Below are 14,179 nucleotides of genomic sequence, written 5' to 3'. Positions count from 1 at the left end.
CATGACCCAACACCCTGCATGATGGGGCCGTATCTGGCCCCACGATTTGCCTGTACCTGATCATCACGGAAAGGGGCTAGAGGACTTGCCTGGATCACACAGCCGGTAACGGGCCGAAGGAGCCCTGGAGCCAGACCCGCCTGGCTTCCCCCACTAGTACTGTCTTCCCCAGAATGAGCCTCAACCTCACAGGGACGGAGGCCAAGACTCCACCACTGGCTCTTAAGAGAGGCAGCGAGAATTCAGGGCCAGGGAGGAAACACAAACAACAGGGTGGGAACGCTGAAGAAGGGGGTGGGGCCTCGGAGTGGAGAGGTGGGGGTTGGGCTCGGGGATGGAGGCCCTGGCTCTAGAGGCCTGATTATCAGCCCTTGCCTCCCGGAGAGGGCAGGAAGAGCCTTCCAGACAGCCGGAGAGCGGCGTGAACGAGGTCTGAGGGTGGGGGAGGCGGCGGCCTCGAGAGGAGCCTGGGGTCTGGGGAGGCTGCAGCCAGGGCACAGGCCGGCCAATGGGGTGTGAGTGGGGGAGTCAGGCACAGGGGCAGTTTTGGAACAACGTTCTGTGGGTGGCCGGTCATGGCTGCGTCTTTGAAAGTCTCCCTTGGCTGGAGAGGGACTGCGGGGTGGGGGGGGGGGAGGAGGAAGTGGGGCTGGAGCTGCACCCCGCGGAGAAACATCTGGGAGGTCTGGGACAGAGATTGTGAGGTGGTGGCCCGGCGGTCTGAGTGCCTGAGAGGTTAATGAGATCATTAACCGAGACTGAGAACCCCGGTGAGCGGGCCGGAGTTTCTCCATCTGCCGAGTGGGCTGGCACAGATCAGAGAGGCAGCGCTATCCACAGCCCTGCGCCCCTACTGTGTGCCGCGGTTGGTCGTTGTACACACCTTCTCAGCCTCACTGCAGACACACGCCACTGCTGTGGCAGGCCTATCAGAGCGCGCGGAAACGCTCACTATGGGCCTGGGGCCAGCTTTCCGCATCCGACCGGGGCCTTCCTGCGTGTGCCCCCACGGGGGCTCTAGGTTCCCCCTCCTCATCCCCAACCTCGGACCTGGGGAAGAGATGGGCACTCGCCCCTTCAGGTTCCTCTTTTCCCAGCCCCCTGTTTTGGCCCCTGCAAGATGCATGCCCAAAGCTCGGCCGGCCTGCAAGCCTTCCGCGGCGCTGGCACACAACCCGCGGGCAGACGGGGGCTCGGCCCTGGGGGCGCTCCCGGAGATGCTCCATGGCGGACAGTGCGAGATTTGGGACGGAGGGAGGGAGAGCCGGGGCCTGATCGAGCCGAGAGGGGTCGGGCCGAGCCGCGCTGGCCCCGAGTCCCCCTCCTACCGCCCAGCGGGAACTCGGCGGCCGCCTCCCCGCCGCTTCGCCCCTCGGCACGTAGCCAGTTCGCCTGCGCCGCAATCCGGGCCCGCCCGCCCGCAGGAGACCACGCCTCTGTCCCCAAACGGGCGGAGGCCGCGGGGCGGGGCGGCCGCTGCCCGGGAGTCCGAGCTCGCGCCCCCGCCCCAGGCCAGCCCCAGAGGGATCCCCGCCCGAGCCGGAGGCCGGTGCTGCCCGGGTTCCCGTGCCCGCGCCGTGCCCTGAGTCCGAGTCCGGCCCGAGCCGCGGCGGCGCGGCAGGTAGGAGGCGCTGCGCAGAGGGAGGCGTGTGCGAGCGCGCGTGTTCGTGTGTGTTTCGGAGGTGTGGGTGCGGGTGCAGCGCCGGCCGGTGCGTGCCCGGTGAGCACGAATCGGTGTGCGGGTGCGCTGCCCGCAGGCGGGGGAGGAAGGAGGTGAGCGTGGGCCTTGAGGCCCGGGGCGGGGGCCGGGGGGTTCGACGATCCGCCCCCGCCCCCGGGGCTACTGCCCACCCCATCCCCACCCCGCGGCCAGGGGCCTCTTCCAGCTCCCCCTGGGTGGGTGCTCCGGAGCCAGATTCTTAGTTCCGACGCGCTGAGGTTTCACCCTCGGGACTTGACTGTCTCTTCTCTTCCTCACAGTTCCCCTTTCCCGTTCTCTTCCCAGTCCTCCTCCATCCGTTCAGTTCCACCACCCCACCTGGATGTCCGCCTAACCCCGGCCCTGGAAGCTTGGGAAAGGGGCAGGGCCAAGGCAGATTCCCTTCCCGACCCTCCTGCCAGGTTGGATAAGGGCCTTTTTTCTGGGCTGCTGGGCTTGGGTGAGTCAGAGGGGCCGGGGGAGGCGGAGAGCGCTGGGAGAGAAGGGATCTTGGGCTTCTCTGACCCCGCCTCCACCCCCAGAGTTGGGGACCCGGGGAGACCCGCCTGGGGTCCAGAGGTGAAGTAGAACAGAAGGTCATGAACAGGTGCCAGGTCTGTCCAGGTTTCATTTCCTGTAGTGGGATTCAGCCCCAGCCCTCACTGGGATGTGAAGGGTGGGGCAGAGGGTGAAGTCAGCTACCTTGTCTCTCAGGGCTGCGGAGTCAGGATTTGAACCTGGATCAGCTGGGTTCTCAAGTCAGAATCTTCTTCCTGTATCAGTGTTGGAGAGTGAAGTGCTGAGGCCAACTATTCCTAATATCCTAGGGAGGGAAAAATCTGGGAAGACTTCCTGGAAGAGAGGAGTTTGAGGGTAGGGCTCAGCCAACCCTGAGTGTGAGGCCTCCTGGGGGAAGCCACTGTGTTCTCTTGCAAGGATTGAGAACTCTCAGGATCTTTGGGCCTGGTTCCTGCTCCTGGGGTAGGGGTGGGGAGGCCTGGCTGAGGAGACTGGGCAGGGTCGGGTGGACCCAGCTGTGGCTGCTTCAGGCCAGGCCAGAGCTGGGCGCTAGGACAATGAGGTGCGGTCACTGCCCCATGAGCCTCCCTTCTGACTGGTGAGGCAGATGGGTCAACAGATAAGCCCCAGCGCATGTACCTAGTGCTGGAGCCCAGCGCAGGAACCTGCCTGGGAACTGGGGGAGATTTCCCTGCAGATAGAGTGGTGCTGGGTCTCAAAGGCTGAAAAGTTCACCAAGCAGAAGAGAAAGGGCATTGCAGGTCCAGGGAAAAGGCCTGGAGGTGGGAAGCGGAATGATAGCCCCGTGGGGAGGGACAGTAAATGGTCAGATGTGCGTCTGAGAAGTGTCACCCATCTCTGGCTCTGTGTTGGCTGGGTTGCTGTGGAGGCCAGTGAGGTGGAGGCCAGTGAGGAGGAGGCCACAGCAGGCAGAGGCCCTCTCCCCCCTCCCCTGCCTCTCCTCTGCCCCCCACCCAGGGCTAGGTGATCTGATAGAGATTCCCCTTAGCAGGGGTGGTGTGAACGGGAAATGCGCTGGGGCCGCACAGGGACCTGGTGCAGAGGGTGCAGAGGGAGCATGGGTCGGGGAGCCCCTTTTGAGATGGGGCCACCATTGGGGGAAGTCAGTGAGATGGAAGCTGGCTGTGGGAGGACTGTGGGCTCTTGGGGGTAACATCCAGGACACTGCTTCCAGGCCTCTGGCTGCTTCTGCCTTCCCCACAGGCTCTCAGGACAGCCCTGAAGCTCTGGTCCCTGAATAGGAGGCCCCCTCGGAGCCCTCAGAGGGCACCTAGAAGCCTCTTTCCGCCACCTCTCCTACCTGCGGGGCCTGGCTTTGTTTGCAGGCTTCTCTGAGCCTGGCTCTGCCTTTGCCTGTGCCCAGGGATAAATGCTGCTTTATGACGGGTTCAGGGGACGATGATGATGATGAAGGTAGATTGTGTCGCTAAAAGTGCTGTACTAAGTACGCATATTGGCTATCAAACTGGTGTTTGATAGTTAATATAATTAACAGTACAGTTGATCCTTGAAAAACATGGGTTCGAACTGCACAGGTCTACTTGTACGAGGATTTTTTTACAGTACAGTACTGTAAGTGTATTTTCTCTTCCTTATGATTTTATTTTATTGTATTATTTTATTTTATTTATTATTTTATTTATTTGACAGAGAGAGACACAGCGAGAGAGGGAACACAAACAAGGGGGGTGGGAGAGGGAGAAGCAGGCTTCCTGCGGAGCAGGGAGCCCCATGCGGGGCTCGATCTCAGGACCCTGAAATCATGACCCGAGCCGAAGGCAGATGCTCAACAACTGAGCCACCCAGGCACCCCCCTTATGATTTTCTTGATAACATTCTGTTTTCTCTAGCTTAGTTTATTTTAAGATTACAGTATATAACACATAACGACAAACAAGATGCGTGTTAATCAACTGTTTATGCCATCGGTTAAGCTTCTGCTTAACAGTAGGCTATTAGTAGTAAAGTTTTGGGGGGAATCAAAAGTTATACGTGGGGCGCCTGGGTGGCTCAGTTGGTTAAGCGACTGCCTTCGGCTCAGGTCATGATCCTGGAGTCCCGGGATCGAGTCCCGCATCGGGCTCCCTGCTCGGCGGGGAGTCTGCTTCTCCCTCTAACCCTCCTCCCTCTCATGCTCTCTCTATCTCATTCTCCCTCTCTCAAATAAATAAATAAAATCTTTAAAAAAAAAAAAAAGTTATACGTGGATTTTTGTCTGTGGGGAGATTTTTGCCTGCCCCAGCCCCACTGTTGTTCAAGGTCAACTGTAATTAACAGTTGGTATCACTTAGTCCCTTCTTCCCTGCGGGATACAGCCCACAGTAAGGAGGGGCCAACTTTGGGACAAGGGTAGAAGGAAAAAGGTTTTCTCCCATTGAAGTGGAAGTGCCCCCCCACCCCACCCCCTTCACCAGGTGAGGAGAGCTGTGAATGGCTCCGAAGCCCTGAGTGGGTGGTCTTGCTGTCTATCTGCCCAACCAAGTCTCTGGGCCTCCCAAAGCCTCCTATCCCTGAAGGGTCATACAAAAAGCTTGGCAGAGGGCCTTGAGCTACCCCAACTGCAGAGGGCAGGTCTGCAACTCCCTGCCCCAAGTAGCTCCCCAGCTCCCTAGTTGGCTTGGGGTCTGCACAGACAGATGGGGAGTCAGTCCGACCTCAGCTGGTCTTCTCACCTCCCTCCCCCTGCGCGCTTATCCTCAAGTGTTCTGAGTGCCTTTAGGGCCCCTTCCCTCCAGCCCTCAAGTCCCCCAGGGAGCTCTTTTGCCCCTTCGTGCCTCGCCCTTGCTGCTCAAAACAGTTCTTGACTGGCAGTGGTCCCCCAGGCCTCGGCTTCAAGGCCTCCCTGGTTTTGTAGCTTCTCCTCCCTGGGTTGATGGTGACACCCTGGGATTGCCTTCGGTTAGGCCAGGCTGGGCCGGGCTGCCGACTTCCCTTGGCCTCAGGCCCTGCTTTTCCCTGCTTACTAAAGGCAAAATGGGCTAAGTCCTTTTGGGGTTTTAATCCAGGATCTTGTAGGAAGGCAGCCCTCAGGCTCCGACACAGGAAGCTAATGGAATGTGAGCATTTGCTTGCTGTCGTGGCCTGAGTTACTGCTCCCCATTCCACCTGCTGGGGGCCCCAGCTTTCGCGGGGCTCTGGGTATGAGGGTGCCAGTGGCTGGGGCCGCGGCGGCCTGTGGTTTTCTGCCACAGCGGGGCGTGTGGCCTTGCGGGAGAAGGGGCTAGCGGCCAGAGCAGACGAAGCCCATGTATTGGTACTCAGCTCACCATCTCTCATGGGCTGTGCTCGGGGGCTGGCCACAGGGCCTTGCGTCCTGGGGGACAAAAGGCAGAGAGCCTGCCTGCCACTGGATGACTTGTGCCAGTCACGGTGAGGTGGGCCCCCAGTGGTTTGTGACCCCCAGCAGGAACTAAGACACCGAAGTTTGGGGTGACTTTGTTTTACGTTGAAGCGTTCAGGGCGTCATAACTTCATCCTCGCTTGCTGGTGCACTCACTCCCTTGAGCAGGAGAGAGGCCTGAGGCCACACATACGCCTGCCCACGGCCTTCTCCAGGATTAGGATTCGTTTCCTCTGGCTTGAAACAACACCAGGTTATTCTCTTAGAGTTTTGGAGGTCAGCAGTCTGAATTGAGTCTCAGGGGACTAAAAGGGTGTGGGCAGGCCGGTTCCTTCCTGAGGCTCCACAGACTTCTCCTTGTCTCTTCCAGTTTCTGGTGGCTGCCGGCCTTCCTGGGACCGCATGACCCCAGTCTCTCTCTTGCATTGTCCTCTTGCCTGGTCCTCTTCTGGGGTCACATCTCCCTCTGCCTCCCTTGTACAAGGACACCTGTGATCACATTTAGGGCCCGCCTGAATAATCCAGGATAATCTCCACAACTGGAGACCCTTAATCATATCTGCCGAGTCTCTTTTGCTGTATAAGGTAACAGTCTCAGGTTCCCGCAGTTAGGACATTGGTATTGGGGGGTGGGGGCATTAGTCAGCCTGCCACACGGACCAACTGCACTGTCATTGCAGGCCATTCTGCGAGATCCCCCTCCCGGGAGCCCATGGCCGCTGGCTTTCCCCATGCGGTCCCCCTCAGTGTCAGTCCCCCTCCCTACTCCCACCCCCCACAGCCCAGGAGCTTTTGTGGGCGGAGTCTGGGGCAGCTGCACCTTTGGCCTTAGGGCTCAGCCTGAGACCATGGTAGCCAGAGCTCAGGGCTATTTGGAAGAGGGGAACGTGCTGGCCTGTCCCCACGGGTTGCCCCAGTGACCGGACCCTGTCCTGCACTTGACAGTAGGTTAGGCCTTTCAGCGTTGTGTACAGCTCTTTGCAGACATTCATTCAACAAACCCAGTGCTGTGCAGGGTCACCTGATCCCCACCATCATCCTACGAGCGCTGGGGCCTGGTGGGAGCCCCATTTTGCAGATGAGTATGGCAAGGCCAGTGAGGCTAAGTCCTGCCTGGAGCAGAGGTGTGTGGGGAGCTGGGCCAGGAGAGCAGAAGACCTTCGTTGTGCAGACGAGAACTCTGAGGCGCACAGAGGGTAACTGTCTCCTCACCTGAGGATGAGGATGAGGATGTGGACGGGATGTTTGAAGGCTCAGATCCGTCCTCGGCCCGGGCGTTTGAGGCTGCCGTGGGTGGGAATATGACCGGGGGCAGAGCCGTGCCCTGGTGCTGTGGGTGCCGCCAACTCCTTCCGCCCAGAGACACGGCTGCCGGTCCTAGAGGGCGGCGTGGGCCTCCCACTGCCCCAAGGAGAACCCCAGCCAGAGAGCCCCTGGCCTGCGTGCTGCACACCCTGCCTCAGTGTGGGTCTCCATATCCTCCCCACGGCCAAGGCCATGGCCCTATGGGTCCTGCGTCTCTCTCAGCCGCTGCCTGTGTCCTGGCCTTCTCGCCATCCCGCCCCGCCGAGAGCCATGCGGGAGTCCCGCACACTCCCGGGGCCTCAGCCTGGCTTTCGGGACTCTTGTAACTTGGCTACGGCAATGTTTCTGTGCTAGCCCCCTCTTCACTTCCTCTCCCCTGCTCCCCGTCCTCCAGCCTTGCCTAAATGGTTTCTTCCTCCCAGAATGTTCCATCCTCCTCCCAACCTTCCATTTCCACCTCTTGAAATCACAGCCCCCCACTTGAGATCCTGCTTAGATGCCTTCCCCTCCACGAGCCTTTTCTGCCGTCTGAATGGACCCGTGCCCTTTTAGAGCAAATCTCTCAACTCGGTACCGGGGGAACTCGGTACCGGGGGCCTTGTATCTCTCCTCCACCGGGCTGACCTCCAGGCAGAGCCCCGCCTCACCCGGCTGCCCCTTGACCAGGCACAGGGCAGGTGTGGGGGAAGGTTGGGACAGGAACGCCCACTGAGTGCAACTCCCAGGGGCTGATGAGCGGGTGGTCACTGTCATTGCTTGAGGGAGGGATGGAGGGTCAGGCAGAGCAGAGCTCTGAGCTGACAGAGGCCCCTGGCTCGGTCCCAAATGCATCTCTTCCCTGGTCCCTCGGCCTCATCTGCAATGCAAATAGCTCATTTCTGAACTTGTGCAGGAGCTTGAGCTAGGAATCAAGCATCGGTTTCCCTGTCTGAGAAATGGATATCAGCTCGGCAGGTTTCCAGCTTGACTCTTGGAGGCATGTGGTGCTAGAAGCAGACTGGCTATTCGGGAAGCAGGAAAAGAGGCTGTCCTGGTGACAAATCCAGCAGGTTGAAAAAAACAAGAAGTGTCCCTTTCCCCGACCACTCAACAGGGAGAACCTGTAGGCCAGAGAGGACAGGGGCTTGCTTGCCTGGGGCCACACAGCATAGTGGAGCCGAGGTGGCTTCAGTAACTTGATTGAGTCTCATTTTGTCAGGCTGTTTCCCTGCGGGGAGTGAGCTGTGCTCCGAGGATCACCCCCTCCCCCCCGCCCCCGCAGCCCCCATAGGACAGGAAACAGCCCCTGGCCTGGGGCGCTCAGCTGCATCTGCCCCTCCATCCAGCACCTTCTCGGTGGCATGTAGTTCAGGGCCTGGAGCTCCAAGGTAGGGTGGCCAGCTGCCCTGGGTTTCTCAGGATGCATGACCTTCAGTGCCCAGACCAGGTGAGCTCGCTGCTTGCCCTGCCTGGAGCCCATCCCCTGCCCAGGGAAGCCCCTGCCTGCATGAGTGTGGCTTCTTCCTCAGTCCCAGCTTCTTGCTGTCCCCGCCCTCGGCCCAGCAGAGCCCAGGCTAGAATGCCCCTTTTGGAGGTTCCTCTCCCAGGTATGCCTGCTTGCTGAGATTTTCGGCCTCCTCATGACACCCTGTGGAGGGACCCAAGGCCCAGTGGGGAACAGCTGGGGGGCAGAGGCCTCGGGACTCGGCCAGGACCACACAGCTAGCCAGCCCAAAGCTGGCTTTTCCCTCACATGCTCTGCTGGGGGTTTATCAGCACCCCAGGACCAGAGAGAGGCCCGGTGCCCCAAACGTGCCTGGCCCTGCTCTCCAGGCCTTCCACAGCTGCAAGCATTGGGCAGCTTGCTTGGGTGTATGTGTTCCAGAAGATCACTGCAGCTGGGTAGAGACTGGATTGGACACAGGAACGATATGGGGAGGGGAGTGGAGAGGAAAGACAGGATTTTCCAGCCCTGGTGCCAAGCCGCCTGGCGTTGGCTGGAATGACTCACTGGGCCTGGCCCCCTGGCTCTGCCTGCTAGAGCCCGGAGCATGACCTGGAGTGTGAACCAGAGTGTGAACCGGATCGTGAACCAGTGGCCCAGCTCTCCCTCCTCACGCACTTTCCCTCCCCCAGCCCGCCATGCTTTTCTCAGCACCCAGTACATGCAGGAGGCCAAAAAACACCCACGGTGGCACAGAGATAGACCTGGAGCTGGCTAGTGATATGGTAGCTGGGGGGGGGGGGGGGGGGCAAGAGGAGAATGGGGGTGGGCTGTGGGAGAAAAGGGGAGGCATACATTGACAGAGCCAAAACCACGCAGACAAGCAGGCAGTCGCCAAACTCTGGGGCCCTCTCTTTCCAGGGCCCTCCCAGGCATCTGGCCTGTCTCCGCCTGGGCCGTGGCCTCAGCCCCTTTCCTCAGCAGCCGCCCCTCAGTCTCACCCCTCCGCCCCTCCTTGGCCGCCCTGTGCCCTCAGTAAGAGCCCAAGCCCGGCAGCCTGGTGTCCCAGCCCGGCAGAGCTGGTCCCGCCAGCGTCCCCCCACCCCCAGCCCGCTCCACACCTGGGCCTTGCAGCCCTCTCCAGCATCCCTCCACCTGGAGTGGGCCCTGCCTGCGCTCCCCCTGCAGGTCTGGCCTGGCCTTCAAGCCCTGCTCTGGTGTCATCTTGAAGAGACACCACCGTTCTTCTTGTCCCTGTAAACCAGCATGCAACATGCCTTCCTCCTGGGAGTGCTGACTGCTGAGTGTCTGGCTTCGTTCGTGGTCTGTGTCATGTCTGTCTGTTTGTGCTTCTCCTGAGACAGCCGTGAGGCTCTGACCCTCCTTGTCAGCTCAGGGCCAGCCCAGAACGGGGCTGTCAGCATAGATCATGTTGGCATTGTCTGTGTCCCCTGAATTAGGAGACGCGGCTGTGCGGCTGGTCCTTGACCATGTGGCGAAGGGGAGGGGGGGCCCTGTTGCTTGGTGTGGGGTGTAGTGGGAGGCCGAGGAGGGGAGATGGGGGGCTTTGGTTGCTGGGCTGTGGGTGTGGGGCATCCCTGGCTGCTTCGGCTGGCACTGGATGAAGCCCACTGTGCCGGGCCCGCGCTGCACAATGGGCACCCACTGTGGCATGTGGGGAGTCGCAGCTCATAGGAGGGACCCTCAGCAGGCCTTCCTGTGTCCTCCCTTTCACCCCCACAACCGGCTGCTCACCAAGGAGAGTTGTCTCCCTCTCCCGCAGCTCTAGAACCTGCCTTCTCTCCATTTACACGTGAGTCTTGTCATTTCAAGTCCTGTGGCCTGCCTTCTGGTTTTTCTGCTCTAGCCTTATACTTTGCTAGTGCATTCTCCGTGTGGCAGCAAGAGGGGTCTCACGTCCCTCACCTGCTCAGCACCCTTCTCACTTCTCTGTCACCTCCGAAGGAGCCCGGGCCCTGGCCGGTGTTCCAGGACCCCTGCTGGGCTCGGTGAGCCTCACCCGTGACCTCTTCCCCACCTCCACTGCCGCTCTGGGTCAGCCCAGCTCCTTGCCCTGAGCACCATGCCTGCCCCTGGGGTCAAGAACATCTCCTGAGGTTCCTGGCTGGCACCCCCTTCTCAGAGAGGAAACTCTGGAGGTGTGTGCCCGGTTGGGATGTGGGGGGTACCACCCTCACCTTGTGGGGCCCTCTTTTGGGTTGGAGTACTCCTGGTGTCAAAACCACCGTGTTCTGGAAGAAGGAGGAGGAGGAGGAGGCCCACAGAAGGTCACACAGCCTTTGTGTCCCAAGGCCAGGCCAGGCCCGGGGCTCCCTCCCTGCTCCTCACCCTAGTTGTCCCACCCTGGGTGCCAAGCAGGACCCTCCAGAAACGGAGTGTCCGGCTTGACAGGGGCCCAGAACTGGCAGGATGGGGCTCACCAGATTCAGCCAGCCTTTCTTCCCAGGGCCATTGCGCTGGCTTTTTTGTTGAACATTTTTGAAAGCATAACTGCTCTGAGGAACAGCGCATAAATCACAGGCGCCCGGCCCAGTGAGCACAGCCTGGCAGCCTCCACCCAGATCCAGAAGCGGTGTTCTCAGATCCCCGGAAGGCACCGCGGGCCCTGGCCGTCGCTGCCCCCGAGGCTAGCCGCTGTCCTGCCTTGTATTCGGCACGGATGGGTTATGCCGGCTTTTCAGTTCGCTCTAAGTGGGGCGGCCGTGTTCTCCGCTTGCTGATGGTTACGCGGGTGCACTCCACCCGTGACGCTGCGTGCGCAGTGGTTCGCGCATTTTCGTTGCAGGCTACTATTCCATCGCGACACCGAGTTTATCCTGTCTTCTGTTGATGGCCGTTGGGGCTTTTTCTGATTTTCAGGTATGACAAACACTACTGTGATAAACATTCTTTTTTTTTTTTTAAAGATTTTATATATTTATTTGAGAGAGAGAATGAGAGAGAGCATGAGAGGGTCAGAGGGAGAAGCAGACTCCCTGCCGAGCAGGGAGCCCGATGCGGGACTCGATCCAGGGACTCCAGGATCATGACCTGAGCCGAAGGCAGTCGCTTAACCAACTGAGCCACACAGGCGCCCTGTGATAAACATTCTTGTACATGTTTTTAAGTGACTATGCGCATGCATTTCTGTTCAGTATATACTTAGGAGTAGAATTGCTGAACGATGCATTTTGTTCAGCTTTTTTTTTTTAAGATTTTATTTATTTATTTGACAGAGAGAGAGAGACAGTGAGAGAGGGAACACAAGCAGGGGGAGTGGGAGAGGGAGAAGCAGGCCTCCCACTGAGCAGGGAGCCCGATGCGGGGCTGGAGCCCGATGCGGGGCTCAATCCCAGGACCCTGGGATCATGACCTGAACCGAAGGCAGACGCTTAACGACTGAGCCACCCAGGTGCCCCGCGTTTTGTTCAGCTTTAATACGTATGGTCAAATGGTTGTGCAAAGGGGTTTTACCAGTGTCTACTTCCACCACCGGTGTCGAAGGGCGGTATACGTAGGGGAGAGAGTGTGTGGTTTTCACTGTAGCCATCCTGGTGAGGGTGTAGCGGTATCTTCTCAGGGTTTTATTTTATTATTTTTTTAAGTAGGCTCCATGCCCATGTGGGGCTTGAACGCACGACCCTGAGATTAAGAGCCCCACCCACGCTCTGCCAGCTGAGCCAGCTAGGCACCCCTCGCGTGGTGGTTTTAATTTGCATTTCTTTGACGACTCGAGGGTTTTTTCTTCTTTATTGGTCATTTGGACATGCTCTTTTTCTCATGTTTTCTTCCAGAAGCTTTATTGTTTATCTGTTTGGTTAGATTTGCAATCTTTGTGGCATTGTTTTTTGTTATAGTGGGAGGTAGGGGTCAAGATGAGTCTTTTTCCATTTGGGTAAACCAGTCGACCCAGCACCATTCATTGAAAAGACCATCCTTTGCCCAGCGCACTGTGGTGTCACCCTTGCCATAAACCAGGTGTCCTACTTGTGGCCTTTTTCTGGACTTTCTCTTCTGTTCTATTCTGTTCCCTTGGTCTGTTTGTCTCCCCTGGGCCAGTACCACACTGTCTAAATTATTAGAGCTTTATGATGGGTCTGGTTAACTGTAGTGTGCCCCCCACCCCTCCTCCTTCCTCCCCTGCACCCTGCCCTCCAGGGCTCCGGGTACCACCCAGGCTCCACCCACACCTCTGTGAACTTCATAGTTTTCTTTAAACCGACTTCCTTTTTCCTTAATATTTCTTAAAGGAAACTGTGCCTCCACTAAATGGAAAGTCATTACTACTTTGCACAAGTACAAGGCCGCTGGTAGTAAAGTAAAAACAACAGAAAAGCCATTGACTCTGCCAGGTGCTGGAGTCTGGTGAGGCCTGCTCTTTGGTCAAGCGCTGGGCCGGGGCCACAAGGAATTAAAGGCCCGCTAGACCGAACCGAGCTCCCCCTCAGGGCAGTCCTGGAGAGAACCCCGCCCCGGCAACAGCTGTCTTCCTGAGGGCTTCCCTGCCACGTCAGAGTACCCCCTCAAGTGCTCACGGCGTTAATCCGGGGCCCTGCTTTGGGAAGCCCCGGTGTGAGAGGGAGTCTGGAAGCTTGGGATCCAGCCAAGAGGCTGCAGATTTGGGGCACTTTCCTCAGTGTTCTCATCTATAGAATGGAACGAAGACTCTCTCCTGTGTCTCCCTAGCTGTGGTGGCTGTGGCATCCAGGGAAGGCCCAGTGCTGTCAGCCCCCTGCTGCCGTTGGCTCAGTGTGACCTGCTGCAGGATGAGCCCTTAGCCCACCCCGTGCATAGCCCGGTGGTCCACACTACCTCCCGCAGGTCCAGGGAACATCGGACTAGGTTCCTGGAGGTGGGTCCACACCATTTCCAAGGTGAGGACAGCGGGTCTTGCAGGGCAGGCCCAGGGCAGATGCCACTTTCTTTCCCTGTCACCTGAGAAGCTATAACCAGGTAGGGCTGACAGCCGCTCACAGGGGTTCACGACTTACCCGGGGACGCACAGTGCTAGGTGGTGCAGTCAGGGCTGGAGCTCAAGTCCGACTGACCTGCCAGAAAGCTGGTTGCTCTGAGCTCCCTGGTGAGCACTCTCAGGCCCTTGTTCTGCGCCCAGTCAGCAGCCCCGTGCTTAGTCCGCCGGCCCCACCGGGCCAGGCTGGGTCTGGATTACCTTGCACTTTCCTGCCACTGAGACTTGGCTCGAGCTGTTCCCTCTTTCTGGAATGGCCTTTGTCTTCTACTAAAGAACGGCCAGCTTCTGGGGCCAGGCCTTGCATCCCTCTTGGGGGAATCTCTGAATGACGTGTTCCGTGCTGCCTTGTGTCTTTTGGCCACACTAGACCATGAGGTTCCTTGGGGATGGGGACCCTGAATTGTCGTTGCCCTCCTGGCAGGGGTGTGGGAACGTGGTAGGTGTACCCCAGATGCCAGCAGTGACCCCCGTCAGGAGCGCAGTACATTCTGTGCGGCGGTGTCTCCTTCGATCCTCCCAGAGACCCGGGCCCATTAGCTTTCCTTCCAGACAAGGACCACGCAGACCAGAGAGGGGATGGGGCCTGTCCAGGGTCACACAGCGTAGGAGGACATTGGGAACTAAAGCCAGCACTCCGTTAATAGCTGGAGAAGGGCTGGCTGCTGCGGAGAGAGCCAGGGCGGCGGCCGTGATGCACCCGGGGACGGCAGGGGTGTGGGCACCCGTTGGCACCCAGCCAGCGGGAGTGGGAGGGAGGGGGAGGCCTGGCACAGCGGGAAGGGGCAGGCCCTGCCTTCAGGAGCCCAGAGCGCTGGTGCTGACCCTTTTGGTGGTCCCTGCCACTCTTTGAGCCTGTTTTTCCCACCCAGGAAGGGGTTCCTGCTTCGCCCCTGTCAGCTC

The 14,179-nt window shown here is 59.2% G+C and overlaps 1 protein-coding gene across 3 annotated transcripts in view; it reads left to right on the top strand.

The window, feature by feature from the left end:
• The first annotated feature begins 309 nt into the window (after positions 1–309).
• CAPN5 (calpain 5) overlaps positions 310–14,179 on the top strand; it is a 52,310-nt gene continuing 38,440 nt past the window's right edge. Inside the window, exons 1-2 of one of the 3 annotated variants that reach the window (XM_064576880.1) lie at positions 1,441–1,621; positions 11,114–11,187. The gene's annotated coding sequence lies outside the window, so the exon portion shown is untranslated. Of the gene's footprint in view, positions 431–1,440; positions 1,622–11,113; positions 11,188–14,179 lie in introns of those variants that run through there. The other 2 variants (XM_045894493.3, XM_045894492.3) reach the window with 2 other exon arrangements.

The sequence above is a fragment of the Mirounga angustirostris genome, unplaced genomic scaffold (genome assembly GCF_029215605.1).
Source record: "Mirounga angustirostris isolate CCGP_5_RB_7025 unplaced genomic scaffold, mMirAng1.0.hap1 SCAF_13, whole genome shotgun sequence".
NCBI lineage: Eukaryota > Metazoa > Chordata > Mammalia > Carnivora > Phocidae > Mirounga > Mirounga angustirostris.
Note: the sequence above shows the minus strand (reverse complement) of the source record. Positions and strands in the feature narration are given on the sequence as shown.